The sequence below is a fragment of the Pithys albifrons genome, chromosome 3 (assembly GCF_047495875.1).
Source record: "Pithys albifrons albifrons isolate INPA30051 chromosome 3, PitAlb_v1, whole genome shotgun sequence".
NCBI lineage: Eukaryota > Metazoa > Chordata > Aves > Passeriformes > Thamnophilidae > Pithys > Pithys albifrons.
Genome location: NC_092460.1, coordinates 88,834,647 through 88,853,417, shown reverse-complemented (window position 1 = coordinate 88,853,417; position 18,771 = coordinate 88,834,647). Strand labels below are relative to the sequence as shown.

Genomic DNA, 18,771 nt, shown 5'->3' with positions numbered 1-18,771 from the left:
TTGTCACATTCTTGCTTCCTGTGACAGATGACACTTGGGAATTACAAATGTTGTTTGCACAGTCTCTCTTACGAAAAGACTACTATGGGCAAATACGATGTTTTCCTGTGTTTATATACTTCTTTTAGTGTATGTAAAGTTTATGAAGGTGAGACCAATCACAGCAGCTTGAAACATAACTAACCACACTGGTCTTCTGGTGCTGCCTGGTATTGAGAGGCAGAACTCAGTTATTCCCTACTTGGGTTTCTCTTCTCCCAGGATGATCACTCCTGTTTTAAGCATGCTGGTGGGGCTTTTTGCCATGAGGCTGGTCAAATATTGACCAGGTTGGCCAACAAGGTATTGTCATCTCCATCTTTGGAGATACTCAGAACTTGACTGGACATTCCCCTGAGCAACTGGCTCTGGTCAGACCTTCTTTGAGAAGGGAATTGGAATACATGACCTCCAGAAGTCTGTTCCTACTTAGAGTTGTCAGTGATTCTTCAGTTTCATGACTGTGCAGGTGGGTACTAGAGTGAGGCCACTAAAATAACTTTTGCTATGCTGTAAGTCATCATTCAAAATCACATCACCAGATATCAGTGTGCTGGTCACTGTCCCACTATTCTGGATAATAAAATGGAGATTATTAAATGTTGGTTATTACTCTCAGTACACCCAGTAGTTCAACCACTTGCAACCGATCTTATATATTTAGGTATTTGTTGTATTTTCTTATTATGCAACAAAAATACATGGTGAATAGCATGTGTTATGTGAGAACAGAGTGAGTTATCAGAAACATCTCTACTTTTGAATTATTGGAGCTATGCCAGCTGACACTGACAGCTGTCTACATGATGTTTTTATAGCTCTTCTCAAGTTTCCTGTGTAAGATCTCTACCTCTGTTCCTAAGACATTAATGATTAGACTGTCAGAGCTGAGAAAATCCACCTAGCAAGCAAGGTCACCTTAGCTGTTCTCAGTAACAAAGGAAAACGCCAGGCTAACGAGGCTCAGGAAGTCCTAATTAACGTCAATGGCAAACTCAAAGCCAGGGAAAAATAGGGCTGGCAAAATAATTCTCTCTACAGCTAAGATTGTTTTTTGAAACCATTGTAAAAGAAGCCTGGAAGCTGTATTTTCAAATATGGTTAGTGCTGGGGATGGGTTGCAGGAAAGAAAGAGAATCAATGAGGGGTTTTTGATTTCCCTGTCTCCTTCTCCTCAGTGAGTTCCTGCCAGCAGTCAGAGCCTCTGAGACTCAACCAAGGCCCCAAGACAGGAGCTTTGTACATCTCTGTTCTCACCTGCCAAAAAGTCACCATGCTCCTTCTTCAGCTCGGCCCCTTCACTCCCCAAGCAATGTGCCTCCCTGGGGATGCTGGAGCCATCACACACACACAGAGCTGGGCCACCCTACCTCACACCTCCTCCCCTTGCTGGCAGAAGACCCATCTTCCCTCATCCTGCACAGCAAAACAAAGGCTGACATATACCCACAGTTGTCGTTCATATACGGATATCCCACAGACCATTTTTTATAGGAGACAGCTCACAGATCTGTCTCTAGCACCACTTAAGGATCCTGAATTTACCTTTGAGTCTTGTAAAATGAAATAGTTCACCTTCCCAAAGCACTCTATTAAGCATCTTTACTCCCTTTTTCTTCCTCTAAACTGTTCTTAGTCCAAAATTGAGATTTCCTGAATTGGGCTAATCCCCCTGATTGCCACATCCCTCCTCTCAATTCTCTGACCCCCATTACATGCTTGATGCAACCAGCTGTCTCTCAGACACCCATATCTGGCAGAGAGCTGCTAAGTCCTGCAATGTTTCAACCTATTCATTTGTATAATCTGGATGTTTCGTGCTGATCTCCTTACTCAGCCATCTCTGGTTTCTGTGTCAGTCCAGTGCTGATGGAAAAAGCCGAGTTTCTCCTCTGATTTCCTTCTATGGCAAGGATGTCTCCAACTCAGTCCTCTTATTTTGTAAGTGTGAGGGAACAGTCCATAAATAAGAGTGGGTTTTGTTTTCAGTGCCCATATGTGGATAATAGCACCTTCAACCTTGTTTTAAATTCCAAAAAGAAATATTCAAATCAGATATGATGAACAAAATTCCCACAACCTTTTCAGCAGTGGGAGAGCAAAAGAGAGGAAACAGTTCCCTAAAGGTACTGTGACCTTCCAGTGTTGGAAAGCCTTAGAGATATATTATTCAACAACATCAGAAGTAACTCTGGTGCAATTAGCCTACCTTGGGACATGGAGTGGTCTGCATGACCCCTTGAAGTTCTCTCCTGCATATTTTTGTATGACACTGTTATTTTAAAAGATGTTAAAAGCCTCAGCCAAATAGTTTAATCATGGTTCTAAACTGTGTGCATGCACAAGTGGTTGACCCCAGGACACAAATTTGCTGGTAACAGAGGACAGACCTGAAGAACCACTGCAGATTGTTGGATGTCATCATCTCCCTCTTGCACACACACATACAAGGATGTAAGCCCACTGCTCGCTGCCTCTGCCTGTTAGCATAACCATTACATACCTAGCCAACTGCAGCACTGCCCTCAGAGCCAGACTTTGTGGGCCCCTGGATCACACTCTCATGTGGTCATCTGCAGACACTGTTGTCTCAGCTGCCTTCCTCTTAGAGCTGCCTCAGAGCTCACAAAATCCTGTGACATAGTTACCTCCTCCAGTTAGGTCATTATGAGCAAATGAAGGGGATAGTTTTTCTAATGACCTACAGCAGAGTTTTATTACTCACATGAAGGTTGAATCCTTCAGAAAATTATTCACAGAATGCCATCATTGATCCAAATGGTTTCCTATAATTTCATTCAACCTTCAGTCATATATGTCTCTGATCATGTCAGATTAGGAGACTGATTTCTTGTCCTGGTGACTTCTCTCTGTAACACAAACACCTCTGGATTTACCATGACACCCTCTGTGCCTCCCAGGCAGGCATATAGCTCCTCACATTGATGCTGGGTGGCCTTGAATCTGTCCACACTGCTACTGCCTGCTACTGCATCTGCCCCACAGCAGCATTAAGTAAAAGTTGGTGCTCTCTGAAATGGTCACTGTCTGGCTCATTTGCCTACTGTTGGGTTTCCTCTGTTCCCTGTGTTTAGATATTACCTGCACCACAGAGCTAGGCATGCCCCCATCAGGACATTTCATGTCCTAATTCCTGGCTGTCCTTAGCTGACAGATACTTATGTTAGTCTCTGTCATCTCCGCAAGGTCTTCTGGCCTGACATTTCCACTTCACCCATCCCTCGCTCATGCTGCTGTTGCAGTGCCACCTCTGGGGCTCTGGGAACCATCCATAACAAAAATAGTGCACACCACATCTTCCTCTGCCCCACCTGCTGTTTTCAGCCACCTGCAGATCCTCTCCAGCACTGCTAACTTCGATCTCAAAGTCAGATTACTCAGGGAGTAAACCAGAATATATGTGTTTATCTCTGGACTAATGTGTAGGTACAGCTCTCCTTTGCTCAATGGTCATGTTGTTCACAACCCAAAAGAACAGTGCTTTTTAACTTTAAGCAGAAACATACTCTACGTATTCATTTTTGAAAGTGTGGTTATGACTCAAGCAAGGAGTACAGTCCCGGGCAGTGTCCCTGCCCCATCCAGCATATTAATATGGCTTCAAGGGATGTGAAAGAGCTTTACTTAAATGGGGTCTCGAGAACGACACTGGACTGAGCCCAGCAAAGCACATTGTTTCCTGGAAGTGCATAAGGAGCCCTAACAAATTCAGCAGAATGATCCATGGACTGAGAGGTGTGCTCCTATCTAAGTGCTTTCCTGGCTGATGGCCACAGACCAACTTGCTCCTGAAAGCCCATGAGACAGCTGCGAAAGCAGACTCTGCCCAGTGGAATACCAATGCCTCTCTTGCCCAAAGACTATCCAACATCCTCCTGAGTGAGAATTGCAGGGTCTTTATCAACGGCATTGAAAAATTCTGCATATCTCAAGCTTTCCTTCCTTCAACAGCACAGTTCATTAGGACTGGCCAGCCTTTCTGCATCATGTGTCCGCAAAATGCCAATAATTTCCTATGGCAAACAGCCACTGGACAGACCATGAAGATCTGAAGCAGGATGAAGATCTTCTTCATAGACAAGAACAGGGTCTTTCTGCCACACTCACTGTGGAAGACAGCTTGGCTGGGCTTGTGCTCGTGTCTGCAACCCCAAAGCCGGCCATACCACACGGACTCCTGTGTTAGGTGTATGCTGTGAGTGCCACGGGAAACCACGGTGCTGAGAAACCAGAGCTGAACCACTCATCAAACAGAGACAAAAGGGATCAGAAGTTATTCAGTGTCTGAGGGGTTGGATTTGCTGTATATTGTTGGCTTCCTTTATAGTGGCAGCATGTGATATCCCTTCTCTGCATTCAGACCACACAAACAATTTAACAGGCAGAAACCCAGGCAGACCAGTAGCCTCTAACAACCTGGCAATATATTAACCTGGCGAGTTATTATACATGAGTTGGGCTAGAGCAGTCTGATGCTCTTGCACACACTGCTTTATGTGTCTTCCTGATGAACAGCTATTTTGGATTTTCCAGTCATTCAACACGCTCATCTGCAAGAATATTTTATTATTTCTTAAGATATATTCCTCTTTTATAGTCCTATTGACAATCATCATAGCACCATGAAACCTCAAGTGCTCATCTTCTTAATCACAGGATTTTCAGCAGAAAATGATCCTCTGAAATTCAGACTAGAGATAAAAAACACTCCATAGTGGTGCCCATGGAACTAGCTTTTTTTTTCATTACAGATTTCTGTTTCATATCAGATTGTGCACTGAAAAATATCCCTCTTGCTGTGGAAAACCATCTTTAACAGACTTGAAGTGGTTTAGAGGGTAATTAATAGGTTAAGCCCATCACTAACCTCTGTGATGCAATTACAAACATTGCAAAATGCAAGAATATTCCCCTGCTGACAAATCTGATCTGCCATTAATTTTGGTTCTCACTAGAGAGAGAAGTGTGATTAAAGGTCAGGAGTGCATGTACCTTTGCAACTCCTTTTGTCAGCCAGCAAAAAAAAGAGAAGCAGAGTTTTTTCATTCTAGTACTGGCTTGGGGGACACAGAGCACCACTATCTGAGTGCCAAGGAAATGCAGAAAAAAAGCAATTTCCCTGAAATGAAGACATACAGCTATCTTCAGTCTGTTATGTATTAAGGGGAGGGCAGTCATTCTCCAGAATGCCTGAAGCCAGCTCTGAAGGCAGAGCTCATATATATTCTCAGAGGTGTTAAGCTCAGATCGTCTTTGAGGGGAAGAAAATATTGCCTCCATCCAGTTCATGCCAGAGGAGATCTCAAGAAGTAAATCAAAGGACACTGGGGACGAATCTTTGGTAAAATCATATCACAACTTTGTTTAATTTGTTTGCACTCCTGTTGTAAAGCAGGCTCACAGGAGACAATACGATCTACAAATGGAATATATTATGAAATGAGGACACAACTTACTGGAAGGATGAGTAATGATTTCATCTAAGTCATTACATCTTCCTATCAATAGTGTATCTCTGTGGGGAGCATGCTCACCTCCAGCTGAAGATCACATAATCCTTGTAGGAAAGACTTCAGGTGCCTCCCTCAAGGACATAACACACCAAGTCACCCAAAAACCAGTGGATCAGATGGTCCCTTGCTGAGATCAGATGTGCATAAAAATGTACAAACCGTGGTATGTGCAATATCCAGCACATAATCCTTCCAGTTTGTAAAACTTGCATCTGCCCAGATATGTGGAAAAGGAACACTTGATTAGGACAGCAGAGAAAGGGGGTGATTATCCTGCATCCATACATAATCACAGGCAATGTTACCTTTGGTGTGACACATTCCAGGTACATACTCATGGGATTGGGGTGGGACACAGATTCGACCAAGTGAGAATGCCTGACACAGTGGGTGGTTCTGTGCATGTACACCTCCATCCTGCAAAAGTTTTGAGCAAATATGTCAAATCCTGAAATGCTGTCCAGGTAACTTCTCTGAACAGAGCCGGATTAATGAGTTAATGGTTGGACTCAATGATCTTAGAGATCTTTTCCAGCCTAAATGATTCCTAATGATTCTATGACTCTAAGAGTACATGTGTGTGGGGGCTATACTGGGTTAAATACCAAAATCACAGAATGATGAGGTTGGAAGGGACCACAGTGGGTCATCTGGTCCAATCTTCCTGCCCAAACCATAGCTAAAACTGAGCCCCTTGTCTTATCTCCCGTGATTATAGTTGGTAAACCTGTTAGCCTCTGCATCCAGGCAGGACACACCCTCAGTGCTGTTTTCAGTATTATCACTATCTTCCCTCTTCTCTCTGAGCTGATGCTCTCATTTAATCCTGCTAACATTCCCTCAAGAGCCCCCTACAAAATTATCTATTACCATTTGTTCCCACAGTAAAGCCCTGATAGCTTCATCCTCAGTTTCTGTGACCTTCTCTGTTCTAGCCCTCTTCATGTTCACCTTGTTTTTCCTCAAAATGTCACAACTAAGATCGATTCCCTGCTTCAATTCCTCAGCAAACCACACTAAATCGTTTCACTGCTTCACCTTCATCATCTTTGTCAAGCTTGTGGTCCAACCTTCCAAAAGTTTCCATAAAACCACCTCTATAGTTTTTCCTGCTTATCTCTTCCTATCCTCCAAGATGACTCATTTTCCTTTCCTCTTCATGGTGCCTCCTTCTCCCATCGCAGGCCTCCTGCAAAACAAAATCTCCTCCCAGTGTGTCACCAAAGCAAACTTCAAATCATGCCAGTTTTCAAGTTTTCTGTAGGTTTGAGACATTCTCAGGAAATCAGTATTATCTGTGCTATTTTCAAGTCATCCTTTGGTCTCCCACCTACTGACTCCTGCCTCTGCATTTGAGGTATTGCCTTCGATGGGACACAGGCAGTAGCTCTCTTGCTCTTATACTCCTCCGCAGAGACAAAGTATGGGCAGCTAGAGGAGAAATCAATGCCATGCTCCTGCTCAAGTTACCCTGGCTTGAATTTACCTCACAGTAAACCAGTCAGTCTTCTTCTGCCACTTGGTTTTGTAGCAGTGGACCTACAGCCCTTCCTGAATTGAAAACATCCTTGTTGGGGAGGAGATAGAGCTGCTGCGTGTTTCCTCCATTCTGAGTTATTAGAAATGGAGAGCATTTTAAATGCATACAAAAGACCTGGTATTACATTAAAATTATGTTGAGGAAAAGTTCCCTTTGGGAATTGAAAAGAAATGTATGAGTGAGATTTGGATAGGTAAAATGTCTGGGGATGTCTATGTTCAGGGTTATTTTTTCCCTTTCCCAGGGGAAAAGTACAGGAAAGTGACAGCATGACCACAAGATTCTGTCTGAGTAGACTCTCTTGAGCAAAGTTTAACATACTACCCACTATCCAGGGGCCATTCATCCACCTCAGTCTTGTGATGGTGTTTGAGCTGGGTATGAGTCTTAAAATTATTTACCATATCCAAGCAGCTATTTCAGCTCTCTGATTTACAAGAAATTATTTGCCTGACAGCAGCCGCCTCTGAAGTAGTTTGTAATTAAGACATCCATTTTCAGATTTCTAAAAGACAACATTCATAACAGATTAGAAAGATCAGAGATGCCACAAAGATTTCTAAATAACAAGAATTAGTTGTGATTAAATAGATCACTGTAGAGTGACAAATAAATTTGTCAATTATATATCAAAGTTAATAAGAAAAAAAAGAGTACTGATGATTTAAGAAAGCATATAAAATAGTAATTAATTGAAGCATGTAACCCAGAGTGCTTTTAGGTGGCTGGCAATTCTGAGTGCCCTGCACTAGACTTAAAAAGTTAAATTTTAGAGCGTGCATATTTGGACGTGGCGTGTTTTTTGGTTGTTGGTTGGTTTTGTTTAGTTTTGTTTTGGATTTTTGTTTTGTTTCCAAAAATGAAGATGCTACAAAAATTACATCCAAAATTAGAGGGTTTGAAAGGGCTAAACCCATGATGAACATTATATCCTGCAGCAAAGATTGTCAAGTCATTTGTATTAGGTTTTCAATAATGTTACAAAGTATGCACAAGTCATAACTTAACTGCATTGCTTGTAAATTTTATGTCCAATTAATTATAACTTGTATAAAATATTATGATGCTCCATTCACATGATTAGAATTTAATTAATTTTTAGTTTACATGACCCTAATAATAAATGTTTCGCTGGGATCTTGGTCTAGAGGCTTTTCATCAGCTTTAAAGGGAACTCTGTCACGGACAGTGGTAAAGTTTACTGAGTCCTACAAAACCTGGCTGCTTCACATAACCTTTCACGAGCACGTTGTACGAAAGGCACAGGCAGGATTTATGGACTGCCCATGTGAGGGAAAGCACAGGTAACACTCAGACTCCCTTGTAATACCTGTGAACAAGGTAGCAACTTGCCACTGCTGGCCTGGGGGTTCACATTAGTGCAGTAAATACCCAATGTCACTTTTCAAGTAGAAAATTAAACACAAGAAATCATCCAGGTTGACTGAATATACTTCAATCTAGTGATGTGCAGGGTGTGACAGTTTCCTCTTCCTACCTGTTGGTTTAGAAACTGGTTATCTAATTAGAGCATCCTGAAGATTTATTCCAGCTTCTTTTCAGGCACAGCAAACTCAGTCAGTGAAATGTGTTTTTTAAAACTGTCTGATAGAAACATCTTGAAAAAAAAATTAATATTTTGCTCAGAAGAATAAAAAACAGGGACTGTATGTAACCTCTGGCAGGGTTTGATAAACTGTGCCATTATAGAGTAATACAGTCATGTTTCTTTCTAAGGATAGCCACTGTCTGGAGGAACCCAGTTAGGTAACTTGACCATTTACCCAGCTAGTCAGTAACCCTAACCTTCCAATTTTGTCTCATCATCCATGACACTACCAGAAGGTGCAGCAAACTGCAGAAAGTCTCTTCCTCTGCTTTAGCTTGGGGCACACACAAGATCACAGTAAGCCGTGCTGTTGGGGCTGAGAGACCAGGCTTTTTTCCCTTCTAAATCTGAAGCCACATGCCCCACTTGAACAATTAACAGCTGACTGGATGAGTGTTGTCTGTGGGGGATTTTGAAGAGAGGTCAGTGCTTATTCACCCTAAGGAGAGGAAGATGGTTTAATGGGTGGCACAGTGCCTTGGACTGCAGGTTCAAGACAGTCAGGCAGCCACGTCCTGTGCGACCTGTAGTTCCCCCTGTGGGATTATATGTGATAAAAGGGTTCACAAAACAGATGGATATATTGATGGCAGAAAGACTTGCAGGGCCCTTACATGCAGCAATGTCTGCTGAACTCTCAAACTCCCCATGATGCAAATTGTTGGAGGATGGTGTGTAACTCTGGGGAAACATTTCATGGCTTTCCCTGCCCTGCCCTCTCCTGCATATCCACTGCTGGCCACTGACAAAAAAGGTATGGACTGAGTGAACCTCTGGTCTAACCTTGCGTATGAAAGGGTGAGAACTTTGTTTTCACACTTCCCTGTTTCTGGGAAATGCCTGTTCCCAATCTCCTCTGGTCACTGTGGACCTGTCCTTTCACATGCCCTCATACTCCCATTGACCCTGTACTTGTCTCATTACAGTGTTTATACCATCACAGTACCGACTCACCATGCTACCCCATCACAGAGCAGAAGCCCCCAGGAGGGTTGGCTCAACACAACATCCTTAGTTCCCAAGCCTAGCCTGGGTCACTCTCGCTCCCACACTGTGCCACTTCTTTCTTGTGCAGTAGGGATCTGTTTTACTGGTGTGCACAACACACAGATTTATTTGCCAGAGTTACAAAATATATGAGCTGGTACAACAACCAGTTTCCGCCAAGGCTGCAGGAGAAGAGGCTGTAACTTTCTATCAGCGCAACAAGCTCCATGAGAAAACAGAAGGTTCCGCATGAGGGAAGCACGACACATAACCACTTAATAAAAACAGCCCAACCCCGCCAGGGAACTGGCAGAATTTACAGGCATTGTTCTAGGAACAGAAATCCAGCCCTCACGGTCAGCACAGCACTATCAGCAAACACACAGAGCAGTTAATATTTTGAGGTTGTTTTAGCTATATTTGTGTACCTTGATAGGTGACATTTCAAAGACACTGTGAGTCTCTGCTGAGTTGGACCTATTGTGAAAAGTGAACATGCAGCTAGGCTTTGAAAAATCCTTACATGACAGTGAAATATAGAAGTGAAGTTTGCAGAGTCATTGACGCAGGAAAGGTTATTGCCCAAAGTTTTTTATCAGCCTTACAGTCCCCTTCAACCAGAGAGAAATGCCTTGTGCTACCCCTACACAGTAGATCTGGAAACCTGCATCTGTCTTGACCAGTGATCAGCTCCCTGCCTTTTCCCAGGTCTGTTTTCTTGTTTGTTTCTGTTATTGCAGATAAATGTGTGTTGGAGTTTTCTCCCGGATGACGTTCCCAGCAGGTGTAACCTCCTGTGGGGTTTTGTTCTTCAGTGGTTCTTTGGCCATTGGGCTCTCAGCCATAGGGATGCCCATATGGTCTCTCTCCTGATGGCACTCCAGAAAGGAGAGCCAAAATCCTGCAAGGCAATCATCATTGTCCCTACTCCCAGGCACCCTACAGATGGCTGTGGGCAAGGTGATAGCCAGAGCAAAGGGATAAATGGAGTCATTTGAAACAGCAAGGTAGGAACTGGACAACAGATTTCATTAAAGTCATAGCTGGAGCTAAGGGTGACTGAGGTGGATGTGCCAACAGAGGCTGTAAGGAGAGCTGAAAGAACTCACAAATGACATCTGTAAATAGGTGTCTCTGAGACCCCTGCAGACAGTTTAAGGTAGGGAAATACCTGTTGGCCACAGACAGAACAAAATACCTGCTTGGAGCCCTACTGCAAAAGCTGCTAAGGCCAGACTCTCCTCCCCAGCTCCTCGCCCAGCTCTTCACCACAAGCACAGGGAAAGCTCAGTGATTCTTAAAGCTGCTGTAACCCAGAATGAGACAAATGGAGGGAAAAATGTACTAAACAGTTGTTTTGGCTGCTGATTGTTTTTGGTTTCTTAGCAACTGTGTGAAGAGAAGCTGCTTGAGATCTGAGCTGTCTGGTCAAATCCAGCAGGCATCCCTCTCTGGAGGACAGCCCTCCTCCTCTCTGCTCATCCACACAGGGGAAACCACAGAGGCCCTCCCAGAACAGGGAGGATGGCAAACAAGCCCACTAAAAATGATAAACAAGCTTATCCCCTTGCCCTTCTCTAACCTGAGGGACAAGGGAACAAGGACATCAGAGTCCTCATGTGTGGTTCCTCCAGACATGGAAAGCTTGTTTGGGATTAGACTGCTTTTTTATTTTAAAGAGAATGGAAAGGATGAGGAAATCTTGCACTAACAGCTGCAATCAGTGACGTTCCCAAGTTGCACCCAAAATAGGAACCATGGAAGAGAAATCAGGCTCTTCTGTGCCCCAGGGTCAGGGCCAGGCTGGAGGGGTACTGGAGGACACTCCTGCAGCTCCAGCCATCAGCCACTCCAACTCTGAAAGTTAAAAATGAGCCTGATGCCTTGGTGCAGGGGGAGCCCAGTGTCCTCCTGTGCAAGGCACTCGCCTCCTCTCCTGGCTCAGTTACAGCACAGGTTGCTGTTCTGTGATCACTGCTTTTGAGTGCATGAAAAGCTGTTTGTGTCTGTTTTTCCTGTGATCAGCAGTGTCAGTCTCTCACAAGTCCCTTGAGCAAACCCACAGAGACAAAGGACTGATTTTTGCCCAACAGTTTCAGACCTTGGGAAGTATCTGTGCTAGAGGAGCTTTCAGAGCTTGTGCAGGGTTTGTGTGGGTCTCTGTATTAGCAGCCATTCCATTGTTTGGGTTTTCAGGGACAGTGTTTAAATCGTTAATTCATGCCTGTTACTGACATGCTGGCCATGCTTATGGCTAATAGCTTATTTCCATCCATACTAACACTATCTCATTCAGTCAGATGCAAGTATGAGGATGCTGACCTGTAGTTAATCCTACACATCCCTGACTGTTAATTTAATGACTATTAAATATTAATGAGAGCAGAGAATGGAAGTCAGATCACCATTTCAACAGCTTAGTGCCCCTGTCACCAGCCTACAATGTCATCCTTGATCTTGCTTTTTTTATTCCCTTTCTCCCAGTTTCATTGACAGGACAAAAGGAAGATGTATTTTAGAGAACACTTTGCAGTCAAGCAGCTGTTGCAAGGATTAGGGCTGTACCAGGATCTCCCAGCTCCTAGGTGGATATTCAAACCACCATGCTGTTGAATAAAAAGGGGATGGGTTTTGTCCAGAACATAGGAAAGGGCTCTATACCCCAGCTCAGTGGCTACACTAGTGAAGGGGAGAACACACACAAACACAGACTCCCATGACCTGCATCCCCCTCCTGATGCTGTGCAAAAAATTATTCAGTGTTCAAGGAGAGATGTGAAGGGTATCTGGTGGTTACAGTTCTCCCAGGACATGGGAATGCTGGTCATGGATCTACTAGGATCTACAGTTCATTAAACAAACTACGGTCTGGTACTGAGGGTGGACCCAGAGTCTCTGGTGCAAAGTTTGGACACTGCAGTGCTAAGTGCCCTGTTGTGTTCCCAGCTTGGTGGTGGGAAAACTCTCCTGGCTAGTCTGGAGTACAGAAGTGAATCCTCCCTTCTAGAGGAGAGAGCTGAACATCACTCTCAATTCCTGTTGAGTATTATCATGTCTTGATTCTCACAGGAAGGATCATCACTTCTGGTCATGCTTCAACAAAAGAAAGCCCAGTCCCCCACATGATCATCCAGAGAACATTTCATTTTCAGACCTCAAGTTTTTGGACAGAGGGGGACAGCAGTGGTGGTGTGAAGATCTTTTTCTCTACATCTTCCAATGCCTTTCTTTCTCATGGTCTTTTCTTTTGCATCAGGCAGTTGGGACTGCATCCATGTCTGTCTGATGGAGGCATTTGTCTGTGCTTAAATCTATGCATCTTCATATGATTGTATTTTCCTGATTATAGAGCTAATGAGATAAAGCAGGAATCAATCAAAGTAGCTTGGCTTGAAGTGCATTAATACTTAATACTATATTTTACTATTGTAATTATTACTTATTTACTTTTTTAATTACTATCTAGTTTACTTGTCTCTATGAGAGACATTTCTCAAGAGTATCTTTCTAACTGTAGTGTTTTATTTTTACAGAAAAATGCAGGCATTTAGTGAAATGGAAATTACTTCCTTATTATTTAAAATTAATTCAGCCTGTCAAAATGAACTCATTGCCATGCACAGTGCTTCCTTTTTAATTCAGTCTCAGCCTTTCTAGCAATTGAAAGTCTGTGCTGAGATGATGTACATAGTAGGGTTTTTATACATCTTAAACCCTACATATTAAGAGGATTAGGGCCACATATACATTTTAGAATAGGGCACATGATTATGAAACAAGTTTTGCAGCAGGGATAAAAGACTGTCAGTTTTTCCATTGGTCTTGTAAACTGCTTTGCTAGCCAGGAATGAAACTGCAATTTGCCTGATGGGAATAAAAGGGACTCTATTGCCTGCTCCTTCAGGACTAAATTTTGCTAAATCAGGACAAAAGTAGAGAAAATATTTGCATATAAATAATTGGGATGCCAGTCCCCCCTCCTTTTCTCTCCTTAGAATAAAAAAGAAGAGAATGGAAAGCAGAAAAGGACAGAGGAGATTGAAACTTGTGATGAGTATAGGAAGAGAAAACCTTAATAAATAAGAGAAAATTGCCTGTCACCTGTGGATGGAGCAATGAAAATAAGGGGGGAAGGGAGAAAAGTTTCTGACAGCAACATCCTGCAATTGGTTGGGCCCATGGGAGTTTCTTCACAATCAAGAATCAATTAGGAAAGGAGGGAAGAAAAGAAAATGGAAGCTTTAAAAGGCCTTCGTACTTCCCAGTCTGTCCTCTGAGCTGCTCTGAGCTCCTGCTGCATTCCCTCCTCACAGCACCTAAACATGCTTGTGGCAGGAGTTCAGTCCCCTGGAATCAGCCCAGTGCATGAGGAAACATCCCAGTGATTCCCCCACCCTGGGCTGGTGTCCTGGTCACAGTGCCTGAAACAGGCGAACCTTTTTGTGGGAAGACACCTGAAAAAATTGCCATTCCCATAATAAGATGACATGGAAATTATTTTTCTATTCACTGTCTGAATCAAAAAAGTGGTTAAAAAAGTTCAATCGGTTTGGGCATACCATAGACACGACATTCCGTGTCACTTCTGCCTCCGAGAGGGAGGATGTGGGGAGCAATATACATGGCAGTGGCATCTCAGTCCTTGTGAAGGTGATGGAGCAAATAATCCTGGAAACTATTTCCAAACACAAGGGCAAGAAGCTGATTGGAAGTATTTAGCAGGGATTTACAAAGGGGAAATTGCACCTGACAAAACCTGAAAACCTTGTACAGGGACGTGACTGCCTCAGTGGTCAAGGGAAAAGCAGTGGACATTGTTTATCTTGAGTTCAGCAGGAATTTTGACAGTTTTTGCCACAAGCTGATGAAGTGTGAGCTAAATAACTAGACAGAGGGGTGGACTGAAAACTGGCTGAACTGGCAGGCTTGAAGGGCTGTGATCAATGGTACAAAGGAAATGTCCTCAGGTTTCACCAGAGGAGGTTTAGATTATATATTATGAAAAATGCTTCACTGAAAGGGTGGTCAGGCATTGGAATAGGCTGCCCAGGGAAGTGGTAGAAGCACCATCTCTGAAAGTGTTCAGTGTGGATGTGGCACTTAGGGAGGGACATGGTTTACTGGTGCACATTGTGATGTTGAGTGAATGGCTGAAGCTGAGGACCTTAGAGGTCTTTCCCAACCTAAGGATTCTACGATTCTGTGATTCCCTATCCCTGGAACCCAAAACCTCAACAACTGCAGATGTGTTTTAACTTGTCCTACTTCAGTGGATGTTTCTGGTGGAACAGGCACCTAGGAACTGCTAAAGTGGCAAAACTGTGTGGATAAGAGACCATGAGAAGAAACCAAAGACTTCTTTTCTCCTTTGATCAGAACCTTCTTTGTGCCACCAGTTGTGGCATTGCTGCAGCAACTCATCCGAGGTGGCAAGCACACCTGGGCTCTTATCTCCCTCTCTGCATTTTGTTTCAAGTGTTTGCAATTAGCTAAGGATCCTGCCACCAAACCTTTTTGGGACAGCAAGGTGTCGGATTTTGCAGATTTAACACACATTACTATGAATCATCAGGACTATTTTATAGATAAGGTTTCTGAGGTTAAAAGACTGTGTTTTAAGTTAAAGGATTTAATCTGTGCATTGCAAAACAATGTAGGAAAAAAACCCACATTTTTCATACAAACAGGAGATTTTAATTTTTTTTTAAATAAGGTCTGGTAACTTCAAAATATTGTTTAATAAAGGAACCTAAACCCAAGAAGTTACTATTTTTTCATTTTGAGTATTTAATAAGAGTTTCTGACATGTTCTAATTTTACATTGTTTTGAATTATGTTGCAAGTAGCAGTAATTAATTTCCTTAGTAATGCACTTACTTTGAAATCACCAGTAATGCTGCAAGTGGATAACTACAAGTACCGCAGTCCCCTCTAGTGGGGAAAATCAGACTGTGCCGATTTTGTGGGATCTGCTACATTAGCGCTGGCTGGATATAAAAGCTTTGGTTTCCCCCCAGATGTCCTGAAGACTCCGAGTCGATTTTATCTTTTTATGGTTTGTTATTTATTTATGATATTTTATTCTTGTTCTGAAGGAGAGAGGGACAGGTGAGGCTCAGGCTCAGTTCCTACTTGTGAACCTACTTGTGAGCAGTAATTCCCTGCACACCCTCCAAATCCTCCTGCTGAAAACCAACAATTTTTGCTTGAAATACTTTATTTCCACAAAACATTTTGGAAGCTAGGGGTTTTTTTTCATCAAAAGGAAACTAGGTGGTTTGTGAAGAACAGGCTCAACAGAGATCACTGTCCAGCTCCTGGCTCAGCAGTTCATCCAAACCCATTTCAAAATCCTTAGGCACTGGCATTTTCTGATTCAAAATTATGCCCTTGTAATAGTCCCCCGTTCTGAGAGCAAAACGTAGTGATGTTTAGGTTTTAGGAGGCCATTTCCATCAATATAACTAAGAATACCCCCTCCCCAAGAACCATGTCTGCCCATTTGTTACACTTCTGTTATGCTGCAGCTCTAAGAGAACTGTTACATAATTGTGGTCATGATTTTAATTAAATTAAAATAGGATGTTGCACTGAGTTCCTCAGCAGCAGCTTCCTGAATTTTGTGATCAGTCCCATCAATTGACTGAAATCAGAGCACTGTCTCTGCTGGTACCACGTGCACTGAGTGCAAGCGACAGATATTTGCATGAACCAATTTATCCCTTAAAAATATTTCTTCTTGACTGAAGAATAAATTGCCTTTATCCTAACGCACTAAGTAATGAATTGCATTTGAAATGTGTTTATTTTTAGCAAACAAATGCTAATGGCAGCTTGCTGTTAAAAATAAACAGTACAGTTGGCACAGAAATAAGGGCTGGGGAATTGTTCTTCCCTGATCAGTGGAAGTGCCCTCTGTGTAAGTCACCTGGGGAGAAAACATGATGATGTTCCTATGGTATTAGTCCTTCCAACTGGATAGATAGTGAACAGCAAGTCCCCACTGCCACCTGAGCCCTGTCTTAAAAATAGCCCCTGTAGTGCAGCATCCTCATAGGGCTGTCAAGCCTCCTGTGGGGGCAAAGGGTCTAAGATGGAGATGGTGCATTTTCCTTTTCCTCTCCGGTGTCAGCAGCTCCTACTCCTCTCTCAGCAGCTGCCCCTCTGGCCAAGGGGCTTTAACCTGGACAGGGTTTTCCTAATGTCTGTGAAATTTCCCTGGCTGCACTTTGAAGTCCATTACTTGTCACGTTCCCAGGGAGAATGATTTATTCCCTTCCCTTTGGCAGCAGCTTTTTTCATAGTTAAGAGTGTTATGTCCAGTAAGTCTCCTTTCCTCTAGACTACACAGATCAATTGCCCATGTTTTTCTTACATTAGGCTTTCCAAGGCTTCTGACATTCTGGTTGCTCTACTCTTGTCTTTACCAAATAGCCCAATTCTCTCTTACAGTCTAGTGCCAAAGAGCCAACTACGCTGCTGAGGCCTTGCTGAACAGCCTGGGAGACTCACTTGCACATCTTGCAAATAAATTTTCCTGCTTGTTCATAATGATTGGTCTATTTTTCACAACAGAAGGACCCCAGGGACTCCTGTGGTTAGTTGGTCCCTTTTACTTTGTGCAACTCCTTTTTTTGTCCATGGACTCACTGCTATTGCATTGTCCTGTTTTTCAGACCATTTCTCTGATTAGTTTTAAATGTTGAATACTGTTTCTGTCCTACAACACACTTGGAGCCCCTCCTAAGTCGTTGTGACCTACATACAGAGGACATCCTCTGTTCCACTGGAGATTCTCTACTGCACTAAATAAGTGGTCAATGAAAGCATTTTAACAACATCAGAACTAAGACAGATCCCCATGAAACTCTAAGAAATGCAGTCCTTCGGCTGGTTAATGAACCACAAATCACTACTCTAAAAGTATTTTTCCAGCAAATTTTGTATTTCTTTTCATAGCAGCTTATCTAAATAATGTTTCCTAAATGCTATGAGAATGCTTTTCAAATTTTTCAGATTCATGGTTCAAGTCTTTTAGTAGTCTGACTTACAGAAGTGAAAAACAGATAACCTTCCCAGTACACAGGCGCTACATCAAGTAGTGTTCAACAAATACTTGTTCTGTACTTTCAGTAGAATTTTTTTTTCATTTCATCCAACACTGATGGGGCTGCTGTGATACAAAGGCTCATCTCATCTTATTTTGATTCTTGAGTGAAGTATTAAACTGTCGGTTCTCGTAATTTGGTTACCAGAGAGACACACTCACAAGGTCTATCTGCACCATCCAGATCTCCAGGGTGTGGCAAACGATACCTGGGAGCAACACAGCAGCAAAGCTGTCCTGAACTCTTGTTGTCAGCCCTGGCCATGTCAGCACTCCCCTGCCTTGGAAAAGGGGCAGGTTTTTTGCTTGCAGGTGTTGTCCTACAATTCTCAGCACTCCTGAGATTGTGTCTGCCCTGGGAATAGTTACATGGCTTGCCCATCCCTCCCAAGCCACACAGAGGCTGTCCTTCAGCTTCCAATAAAATAGCCTAAAGCACATCCACTCCTCTGCACCAGTCAGCCCATCTGGAACAGGACCCCAGGGTGCCACCTGTGGGCCAGTGAACTTTCCAGGTCTGGAAGTTATGGAGAGCAGGGATCTCCCCCTCAACAGCAGCAGAGTCCATGGCTGACTCCAGGACCTCTGGGTACCTGCTGGCCTCCAACATGTCCTTGCACTGAATCACAGAAGGCTCCTCTGGCCCCAGATAATTTTGCATTGAAACTCACTGTTACACGGTTAGAAGGGAGTCTCACCACATTAGAAAGGGCTCCTTTTAGGAGGGATGATGTTAGCTTTCCTGTGAGAAGTTTTCAGTCACAGACAGGGAAGTATTTCAGAAGTGAAGATGTGACAATTCTGCTTGTACAGGCTCAATTCAGGGGACTGGCAGCTGAAACCATTTCACTGCAGAAGCACAAACCTTGTATGAGACACAACCCCTGCTCAAGAGATTACAAATCTAATTTTGAACATTATTTTCCAGATTTTGCTTAAAAGGTGGATTCAAATA

General features: G+C 43.1%; 1 protein-coding gene across 3 annotated transcripts in view; it reads left to right on the top strand.

Moving 5' to 3' along the window:
- Window positions 1-18,771, top strand: part of LHFPL3 (LHFPL tetraspan subfamily member 3) — a 250,906-nt gene that overhangs the window by 215,129 nt on the left and 17,006 nt on the right. The gene's annotated exons all lie outside the window — the stretch shown is intronic.